The following is an 11,647-nucleotide window of genomic DNA, read 5'->3' on the forward strand; positions in this document are numbered from 1 at the left end:
GAATACAACACATTGCAAACTAACCAGTTTGGCTTTACCCCCAGATTAAAACATTCTGGCATGAAGCATATAATACTGGTTCTATCAACATAATGCATTTGTCTTGCAATCACCTCTTAATCTGAAGGAGTGTAGGATGGGTTCTCCCAGTACTTAATAGTGAGCTGATCTCTAGAAATGCTTTGTGCTTGATGCAACTATGGACATCCAAAAAGGCTTCTAACAGCAGAGCACTGTGGCAGTGGAGCAAGGGATAAAGTTACTTGTTCTTCTGGTTTGCTGTGGGGCCAGATTTTTCTTTTACACTTGCGCTCTCCTAGCCAAGTTTTAAGATACAGGTAAATACATTTTCATGGATCTCAAGTGCTTGGCAGCTTGCAGAAAGTGTCATCACTTCAGAAAGGCACTCTCACAATTTCTGCATATGAGGCAATTCTCTTCCTTCCCTTATGTGGATATAGTCTCCATTTTGGGGAATCTTCATGTTAGGTTGTATAAGCATTCATAGTGCACTAGGGTAGATGGTTCAGATAGCATAGCTAAGAGTTCGACCTTGAACAAATCTATACACACATCTTTGGGGGAAGCTATTTTACTCATGATCGATTTTTATCTTCAGAACCAGTCCATAGGCATGCTTTTAATTTATTACATTAACACACCTGATCCCTGTAAAATTATTCTTGCTGTGATTGGTTAGGTCAGTCTTTATATAACCTTAAAGTATTTTATTGGAAGCGTGAATATTTTAGAAATTGTGGAACATCCAAGGCAGGAACTCTAGCCCAGAGTCCAAGAGTTCAGTGTCCTATTCAGTGTCCTGTGTACCTGATGCCTTGCACCATCTAAAATATAACCAGAACAATCTGAGGCAGTCTTCATCAACCCAAGAAGATGTCTGATGGGACGTAAGTACATTGTGTGCAATCTATATGCTATGATGGATATGCTAGGCAGAGGCATAGCAAGGTCAGGTGGTACCCGGTGCTGAAATTTTTTTGTCACCCCCCCCCCAAAGAACTACTTCCAACCTCCACCGTCAGTTAACTCATTATTATTTATTTGCTGCAGATACTGATACCTATTTTCAACTTTCCCTCCACCCTCTCAGTTTTGCAAAACGTTTATCAGTTTTTACAATTCCTTGCGGAAGTGTTTTATCAAGCATTTTTCTTTTCTCTGATTTTATATCATGCACTTGTACATGCACATACAACTTTCGTAGCAGCATAGAAAGGGGTCACATGAGCAGATTTTACATGTCTTGTAGTCCACTTTTATGCATGTAAACTTGAAAATAAATTTCACTTAGATAACGTGGCTTATTTATTTATTTATTTATTGAATTTATATACCGCCCTATATTCTGATGTCTCAGGGCGGTTCACAGAACAAAATCACTTCTTGACTTAGTCCCAAGTGTGCATAGGATACCAACTTTAAAATAAATTTTGGAAAAGCACCAGCAGGACACACTGTGGGGTGGGGGGTGGGAGGTGAAAAACTAGGAGGAGGAGGTGAAAAACTAGGTGAGGAGGAGGTAGGCCTTTCATAGGGTATAAGGCTTACATGCATGCATACTAAAGATGATTCAGAGCAAGATGCCAAAGCATGACCATAAGTATTCCTGCAATTTTTATATATTTTTATTGTGAGCACATGAGGAACAAGATTTACCACCACAGCAGGTAAGTCTGTGTGTTCCAGTAGTGGCTGGCACCTGTTGGGACTGATAGGGTGGAAGGGAGGGAGCCCAGCAGCACGCGGCACCAGAGCAAATGACAGGTAGAGCCAACTAATTCTAGTTTTGCCTTCATCCTCCTTCCCTGCTGAGTTTTAGCAATGACAAACCTAGACAGTATCTTAAAAAGTAGAGACATCACCTTGCCAACAAAGGTCCGTATAGTAAAAGCTATGGTTTTCCCAGTAGTGATGTATGGAAGTGAGAGCTGGACCATAAGAAGGCTGATCGCTGAAGAATGGATGCTTTTGAATTATGGTGCTGGAGGAGACTCTTGAGAGTCCTATGGACTGCAAGAAGATCAAACAGATCCATTCTGAAGGAAATCAGCCCTGAGTGCTCACTGGAAGGACAGATCCTGAAGCTGAGGCTCCAGTACTTTGGCCACCTCATGAGAAGAGAAGACTCCCTGGAAAAGACCCTGATGTTGGGAAAGATGGAGGGCACAAGAAGAAGGGGACGACAGAGGTCGAGATGGTTGGTCAGTGTTCTCGAAGCTACCAGCATGAGTCTGACCAAACTGCAGGAGGCAATGGAAGACAGAAGTGCCTGGCATGCTCTGGTCCATGGGGTCACGAAGAGTCGGACACGACTAAACAACTAAACAACAACAACACAACGGGAAGAAGCTGGCACAACCAAGGCCACCCCCTGCACTGGATATTTGTAAGAAGGCAGGCAGGTGGGTGCTGGCTGAAGTTGGTGGAGCACTGCCCCATTCAACCTGACACACCAGCTTCCATTGCCAGTGTGTACTTGGTCTCCAGCAAGCAGAAGACCAGTTGAATGTTCCTCTTCTGCTCCCTCACCCTCCCCACCACTCCATTTTGCCTGAATGGCAGCAGAGATCAATCCGCTGGCAAGAGATGCCCATGTGTTCTTTGGCACAAAACCACTTCCTTTTGATCTCTAGAAATGTAACCCAAGGTACCACTGTAGAAACAAAGACAAGCGTGCAAGGTGAATAGGCCAATCTACTGGAAATACTGAAGTACCTAAGCCTGCAATTCTTACCTTTGGAAAGGGAGTTGGGCTTCATGATCTTCTGGTCCCTCCTATTCTATGGTTTTCTGACCTGAGAGCTTAGTCATGTTCTCCTAGAAAACAGCTACTCTCTTGCTCTCGATGATCAGTCTTCAATATACTGTGCCTGATACTCATTTCCACAATGCACAGATGGTACACTTGCATGAGGCATTTTGATGTGTGTGAAAATACAGGGAAAGGCCTCTGACTGATTGTTGGATTTCTGAACTGCTGTGATCTCCCATTGATGTGAAGCATTGTGAGATGTTTGCAGCTGTAGATTTCAATTGAGGAATCATGGTGTGGTTGTAAAACATTATTTTGGAACAGTCTCTCACAGCAAAACCATCCATTACATCAAACAACTTATTGTATTTAGCATGACTATTATTTTAAACCAAAACAACAAGCGCAATCAGGATGAGCATTGTGGTGGCTGGAGAAGAGGAACTTGCTTCTTTCCCAGCCTGCTGGTATCTCCAGGCAAATACAAGTAGCAGCTGGTAAGGGGCAGCATTTCATTGCGACTGCTTCTGGGAGAGAAAGTGTTAAATGACACCTCCCCATCTGCCATGGCCCCAATCCTGACTACCCTTCCCTGTTATATTTATTTTTAAATGACCGATCAGATGCATTAAATGTAACAAGACAAATGTTACATTTCCATACCTTGTGTTGTAGATAGTGTTTATAGTGTTTGTACATTTCTCTTATTTTCCCTATTTTGTTTTACAGAGCAAGTTCTTTCCAGACTTGCCCAAAGCCAACACGGTTCAGGAAGCACTCCAGAAAGCAATTAAATTCTTCTCTGGCCTGCAAGCAGAAGATGGCCACTGGGCCATGGACTGCTCTGGTGTCCTCTCCCTTGTGCCAGGTACAGGAACACCAGCAGAATTACTACTTATATATTAACTGGCTAAGAAGGAACTCCTTGTATATTTTCTATAAAGCTATTTATCTTTTTTTACCAGATAGACTAGGCACAAATAGTTGGACATTTGGAGAAACCCCTGAAACTGCTTAAACTAATTTTGACTGTACCAAGCTGTTCATCAAAATAACTACCTTATCCCACTGGTCCATTCAACAGGTAGCAACCCTCTGTGGTTTCCACAGCTCTATGTGGAGATATCCAAGCACGAACTTGGGATTTTCTGCAACAAAGCAAAAGCTATCACTCTTAATCCAATGAAGATTAAAGAATAGACCTGTGAGTCTTTAGCTATGAAAGGAAAAAAAGAGATCTTACCTGTGACCTTATAGCTAAATAGGTTTTCCTCTTCTTGGGTAAGCAGAGATGTTTATCTTATTCAAGCCAGTTCAGACTGCCTTTGGTCACATTTCTGGAATATTCTTGAGTCTCAGAATTGCCACCAGCATGAGTTTGACCAAACTGCAGGAGGCAGTGGAAGACAGAAGTGCCTGGCGTTCTCTGGTCCATGGGGTCACAAAGAGTCGGACACGACTAAACGACTAAACAACAACAACGTTTTATCTTTTAAACAAAACAATTCACCCTGTTTAGGAAAACTAAGCCTTTCTCACAAAGCAGAATATGTTTTCAGTACATTCTGAACAGGGGGATAATCCACTGAGTCCATTGGGCAGGATATTGTCCATTGTTGGCATCACATAGGGGATGTGTTTTTTTAATTTTTACTCTCAGTCTGAATTATCTATTGTTTTTATGGATAATTTTAATATTTCTTGTAAACCACTTAGAAGTTTTACTACATCGAACTGGTAAATAAATAAATAAATAAATAAATGTGATTGGCATGAAGATTGAGATGAGAGAGAGGCCTTATTAGCCTCTATTGGAAACAACTCAAGAATTGAAACACAGGCATGTTTTTGAAATTCACTCTTCGCTGAATTTTGTAGTGTAGTTCTCAGGCCAAGTAATGTGTCCAGCTGCATATTCTAGACTAAGGTGTGCATATAAATGCATTTATTCATGAAAATAACATTAAAAATGCATAGTATCAGGAAAATTGCTTTGCAAAAATGTGTATATTAGGATGGTGAATTTTCATGAGGAGTTTTCTTAAAAATCACAAACTGATGTGAAAACTGAACTTTGAAATGAGGAAAAAATGAGTGTGCATGCACACTTTGAAATGAGTGTGCATGCACACGAAAGCTCATACCTAGAACTAACTCAGTTGGTCTTTAAGGTGCTACTGTTTGAAATGAGGAAGTGAGAGGAGCTGAATTCAGGGTCAGGTTTGTCCCGTGGCATCTCCTGATAGGACTGGGTAAGACCTCTCTGAATCCCCAGATGGACCAGCAGTTTGAAGGTGCTTCACAGAGAAGCCTGGCGCCTGCAGTTCAGTGGTTCACCACACAGGGGACGTGCATATACCTCCAGGCAATCTCTGTAAGCAGCATCTCACATTGAAAATTGCAGGTACAAATTATGCACCTTCAAGTAAAGTGACAGAAGCGATGATCTTTTGCCTAAACCTGCTGGATGATGAAATATTGTTATCCTTGACCTTTTTCTTCTGTTTCAAGGTGATAAGAAAACCCAATAGTGATACAAAAGCACAATATAATTTTTCATATCCAAACAGGTGATTTAGTGGCAAATCAAACCAAAGCTGAGATAGTCAAGTATTATAAATTGTTCTTTTTCTTTTTTTAATCAAACAGGTCTTTTGATGGCATGCTATATTGCCAGGATATCATTGCCACAAGAGGTCAAGAGAGAGTTCCTGCGCTTTGTTGTTTAGTTGTTTAGTCGTGTCCGACTCTTTGTGACCCCATGGATCAGAGCATGCCAGGCACTTCTGTCTTCCACTACCTCCTGCAGTTTGGTCAAACTCATGCTGGTAGCTCCAAGAACACTATCCGACCATCTTGTCCTCTGTTGTCCCCTTCTTCTTGTGCTCTCCATCTTTCCCAACATCAGGGTCTTTTCCAGGGAGTCTTCTCTTCTCATGAGGTGGCCAAAGTATTGGAGCCTCAGCTTCACAATCTGTCCTTCCAGTGAGCACTCAGGGCTGATTTCCTTCAGAATGGATAGGTTTGATCTTCTTGCAGTCCATGGGACTCTCAAGAGTCTCCTCCAGCACCATAATTCAAAAGCATCAATTCTTTGGCGATCAGCCTTCTTTATGGTCCAGCTCTCACTTCCATACCTCACTACTGGGAAAACCATAGCTTTAACTATACGGACCTATGTCGGCAAGGTGATGTCTCTGCTTTTTAAGATGCTATCTAGGTTTGTCTTTGCTTTTCTCCCAAGAATCAGGCGTCTTTTAATTTAGTCTAATTAATTCCTGTGTTATATCCTCTCAAAACAGCTTCCAGATGGTGGCTGGGGCCTATAAGTAGTCCAAGGAGCTTCTCTAGACTGGCCTGGGGAGAGATACTCTAATTCTGCATATCTTTGTCTTGGGCTGGTCCATGATGCAATTCCATGGGAAGGCTTCTTTAAATCACTTCTGCATTCTGTTCTCTTTTGGCTGTGAGCCTTTCATTTGCAATACTCACCATGTGGACTAGGCAGCAGGGTAGATGACCAGAATGCAAGCTGTGGCAAAGAAAAATAAAATTGTGGCATGAGGGGTGGAGATAGGCAGCAATAATGAAGACATGATATTGGACTTCACTATTGCCTTTGAAAACCACCATCTGTAGGAAGTATTAAAATTGATAAATCGTCTGGTGAAGCCAGGCTGGCATCATCCAAATGTATCCTGTCAAACCAATAGCAAACCACAAAATGGTTCGCAGTTTGCATTAAGGTAATATATCAGAAGAATGGAAACTAAACAATTCAAAGAGATTTCTCGACATCTGGAGTCACTGGTCTATTTTCTAATGGCTCTTTGATCTCTCTTTATGGTAGCCATCTTACAGAACAGTCAACAGTATTGGGCACAACCTTCAGCTACATAGCTATGCGAATCCTTGGACTTGGGCCTGACCATCCAGATGTAGTGCGGGCTCAGATAAATCTCCATAAGAACGGTAAGGCAGAAATCTCCAGCAGGGCTTGGTCAATCCATACGCTGGAGAGCAGGGCCCAGAAAAAGCTGGGGGGTTCTGATGTTGTACAGTTATTCGGGAACACCTCTCTATTCTTCCTTTTTTCCTTCCTTTGTGGACCCTTTTTGAAATCTCCATAGAAACAACACTGAGCATAGTTGAAGGCTGTGCAACTGCTACTAGATTTGCCCTCCAATGTGTGGGGTGTGGCCAGGCAATGAGGGTGTGACAGGGCAGGGCTGTAAAAATGTGGTTACAAAGCACGGATCCACATGGATCCTCAGGATTTTTGCATTGGGTCGCCCCAAACTCACCATCAAATCACATGTCTGTGGCCACAGCATGAACCACAAAAATCATACATCCACTGTTTCGTTCAGAATTTTTTTTTTCTTGTTTTCCTCCTCTAAAAACTAGGTGTGTCTTATGGTCAGGTCCGTCTTGTGGAGCGAAAAATACTGTATATCCCTTTTTCATTAAGTGAAAAATATGGGGTGATGGTGGTGATTTTCTTCTAAACGGAAGAGCACATCCTCAGGTTGCTACAATTAAGTTGAATGAATGTATATATCCGAAATCAGGTTATAAGGATATAAGTATCAATATATGGCCACATTAAGTTTTATTATATTTTATGGCTGGTGGTTAACTACTTATATGAAGAAGTGACTGGAGAAATGTGAGGGCTAATGATATACTAATGATACCTCTTTGATATGTGCAAACACGCCCCAAAAGGAACAGGACGAAGAGGCACATTTACTTAATTTCCTGGCAGGTATTCACATCACTTCAAATCCTTTCTTGGAAAATGGAAATTTGACAGAAATCTAAGAAAGGCTTTGTTCGCTGAGTGGTTCTTGACCATGACCCTCCCCCAGCGCAACACAAAATATAGCTTAAATTTGTGTGCTTAAGGAGGAATGACAGAGGGTATGCAACATTCAAGAGATGTGGATTCAGTGGCGAAGGCTGCACATGCTAGGCAATAATTTGGGAGTTACAGATAGGTAGCCGTGTTGGTCTGCCATAGTCAAAACAAAACAAATTCCTTCCAGTAGCACCTTAAAGACCAACTAAGTCAGTTCTTGGTATGAGCTTTCGTGTGCATGCACACTTCTTCAGATACATCTGAAGAATATATCTGAAGATATATCTGAAGATATATCTGAAGATATATCTGAAGAAGTGTGCATGCACACGAAAGCTCATACCAAGAACTGACTTAGTTGGTCTTTAAGGTGCTACTGGAAGGAATAATTTGGGAGGACAGGATACTCCCCACCCTGAATGAAGCCCAGCACAGGGGAAGCTCTTGGAATGACTTTCAAAGATCAGCAGTTAGGACAGTCCCTGTCTGGAGAAAAGACATCACACACAAGGAACGGAAGGTAAGAAGAGAGGATGATATTTATTTTATTATGCATTCACATATAGCTTGTTTGCATCTGTTGCACTGACTATCACTATGCTTTGGGGCCCATTTAGGTGCTATCTGTGATCTTTAAAGCTTTACATGATCTGAGATCCATATAACTAAAGGACTGGCAGTCCTTTTATATGGCTGTCTACCAAAGTAAAAAATCTTGCTCTTTCAGTAGCTCCATTTGATACTTCCAGTTGGCTTGCTGCTTGTCTCTCTGTTGTCAACAACTTTCTGGTTCTAAACCTTTTCCCACTGAAGTCTGTCACACTGTTGTTCTCCATGCTGGTGATTCTTCTCCAAAGCTTGCTTCACTGTTACTTGCACAATACAGTATACATTTTTCAAAACCTGATCAGCCATATATTTCAGGTTTGTTTTTTCGTTATCTGATCAGGCATAATAGCACTGAGATTTTTTTCTTCAAATTGAGGAAGCCTGGTAGCTGTAGGATAGAGTTAGTTTTGGTAATATGGGGAAGTTTTACTAGTTCCTTCTGTTTCTTTCTTCCTTAAGCACTGGGTGGTTTCCTCAGGGCAACAACATGGGGGTGGGGGAAGGTCGTGGATGTTAGCAAAATTGACCTTCCTTCACTGAGTGGGCATTCTCAGGCTATCCTAGGGTAAGTGTGGCAAATTCAGTTATGTGCAGTCATTAGGGCTATTGTTTTTGTTCCAATGTGCTTCATTTTACATCAAGGGTTGACAACATTTTGGGGCCCATGATCACTTTTGAATTTTGAAAGCGTGTCATGGGTACCACTCTCCCTGATTGCTTCTCCATTCACCAGTCATTACCCTTCCCAAAGACAAGGCTCAGGTTAATTTGCTGCTGGTTAACTTTTGGGTACTTAAACAATCGAACCAATGAGCAATAGGCTTATCACCAAACTTATCACCAAACTTAAAACCATGGAGAAACCTGGTCTGAACAAAGACCTTGGATTCTTATCTCATTATACATGACAAAGCCATTTTTCACCTTTTCACCCCTTGCTTTTTCCTGTAAGACCTATTGCAGTCGTTAAGAGTCGTCAACAGGCTCATCACAGCTATCTGCCAATCACCCATTCCCACCACCCTTCTGAGTAATACCCCTCCCCACCTTCTCACTATATAGAAGGGTCTGGAAACTTCTGTTTCAGTGTATCTGAAGAAGTGTGCATGCACACGAAAGCTCATACCAAGAACTGACTTAGTTGGTCTTTAAGGTGCTACTGGAAGGAATTTGTTTTGTTTTGACTATGGCAGACCAACACGGCTACCTATCTGTAACTTCACAGAACTGTTCTGGTCTTTGGACGCAATTCTTGTTTTCCTTGTTTTTAGACTAAAGGCTGTGTGACATGCATGAGCAAAAAGGGGTAGGAGTGTGACAATTGAATTCTGGGATTTGGGTATAAAGGCTAAGTCTACTGTAAAGATTTGAAGAGGTAGGATTGTGCAGTGGAGCATAGTGATTAAAGTTATTTGAAGGCATCCGCCTGTCTTGATGGAAGAGTGCGCCATTGGGGGTAAAGTCAAACTGTTGGAGAGGTATAGTGCCTGCCATTGCTGTAGAGACCAATATGGGAGAGATATGTTTTATTGCAGAAGATATCTGGCTTTGCTGGTGCAGATGCAACATGGCGTTTTGTCTATCTGCACTCTTCAGTTTATCTGAACAGTATTACATCAGGGTAGAACCAATTCAGATAAAGTTTTCTTATTAGTAGGAACACAGTGTTGGGTGTCAACATGGGAGAGCCATATTCAAGTGCAGATTCACCCAAAGTTGCATGGATGACTTTGGCCAGACAGTGCTTCTCAGTTAAATCCACACCACCAGGTTATGGTGAGGACAAATGAGATATGAATTCGGATTCCTTTTGTAGCTCTCTGTCTTTTCCACCTCAGCTACATACGCACCACACATTCAGAACATCCTTCCCAAAGAATCCTAGGAACACTTAACAAACAACATCTCCCAAGATCCTTTGGGAGAGAGAAATGTGCTTTAAATGTTCACTTGAGGATTATTCCACAGAGTCAACTCTACATAGAAGAATAGAGCTGTATCCACATCATAAGGAACATGCAGCCCCATTCTTCCATGAAGAGTTGGCTCTGTGGAAGAATCCTCAAGTGGACAATTACAACAGAATGGCATGTGAAGAAAATGGGGAAATTAAGAAATCAATAAATTGAAACAGTAGATTCACATGAGTGACAATAGTCAAACATTTAGCCTGCTGTAGAAGCATATAATCTGGCAATACACCCATCTTTGGCATCTCTTTGACTTCTGTTTTGGCCCTGATACACTCAGAACAACACAGTATAAAAAACTCTTTTATGAATTCCCTGTGCTACAGTGGTTACAATGAAATAAAAGCCAAAGCCAAGCCTAGATTATTTAGTCAGTATAGCGTATACAGAAACGAAAAGGACTACACCTAAATCAGTGATTATTTACATCAGAATTGAATAAAAGTGTGCATGTGTGCAGGGGAAATAGTGATTCAGAAATCTGAAATCAAATATTTTGAAGCAAGAGATAATTCCTAGTAGGTTTTCCTTATGTTCATGGATGCACAGTGCAGAATCTCAGCATGAGACAGTGATGTTCAAATGGTGACTCAACCCTGTAGATCTTTGACTAAGATTAATCCCTCAAAAGAGTAATGTTTAGACTGTACTGACAGCACAGGGGCAATGGGATTTCTGAGAGTGATTGATCCTGGGAATACAATGCATTGCAAACCAACCAGTTTGGCTTTACCCCTGAATTAAAGCATTCTGGCATGAAGGAGATAAAACCGGTTCTATCAACCTAATACATTTTTCTTTCAATCATCTCTTAATCTAAGGTGGTATAACTTTGGGTGGATTCTTTAGTGAGCTGATATTTAGAAATGCTTTGGTGGTTGATGCAACTGCGGACCTCAAAAAAAGCTCTTAACAGCAGAGCACTGTGGCAGTGGAGCAAAGGATAAAGTTATCTGTTCTTCTAGAGTTAGTTTTGGCAATATGGGGAGGTTTTACTAGTTCCTTCTGTTTCTTCCTTAAGCACTAGGTGGTTTCCTCAGGGCAACAACATGGGGGTGGGGGAAAGGCGTGGATGGTAGCAAAATAGACATGCACTGAGTGGGCATTTTCAGGCTATCCTAGGGTAAGTGTGGCAAATTCAGTTATGTTCAGTCATTGTTCAGTCACCATCACTGCAAAAGAGGCACTTTCACAATTTCTACGTATGATACAATTTGCTTCCTTCCCATATGTGGATGTTGTCTTCATTTTTGGAAATCTTCATGTTATGTTGTATTAGCATTCATAGGACACTAGGGTAGAAAGATCATATAGCATAGCTAAGAGTCTGGCCTTGAAGAAATCTCAACTCACATCTTTTGGGGAAGTTACTTTACTCATGGTAGATTTTTATCTCCAGAACCAGTCTGTGCAATGCATCAAGGATAGCCTTTG

The sequence above is a fragment of the Podarcis erhardii genome (assembly GCF_964252035.2).
Source record: "Podarcis erhardii genome assembly, chromosome: 6".
In the NCBI taxonomy this organism is placed as follows: Eukaryota; Metazoa; Chordata; class Lepidosauria; order Squamata; family Lacertidae; genus Podarcis; species Podarcis erhardii.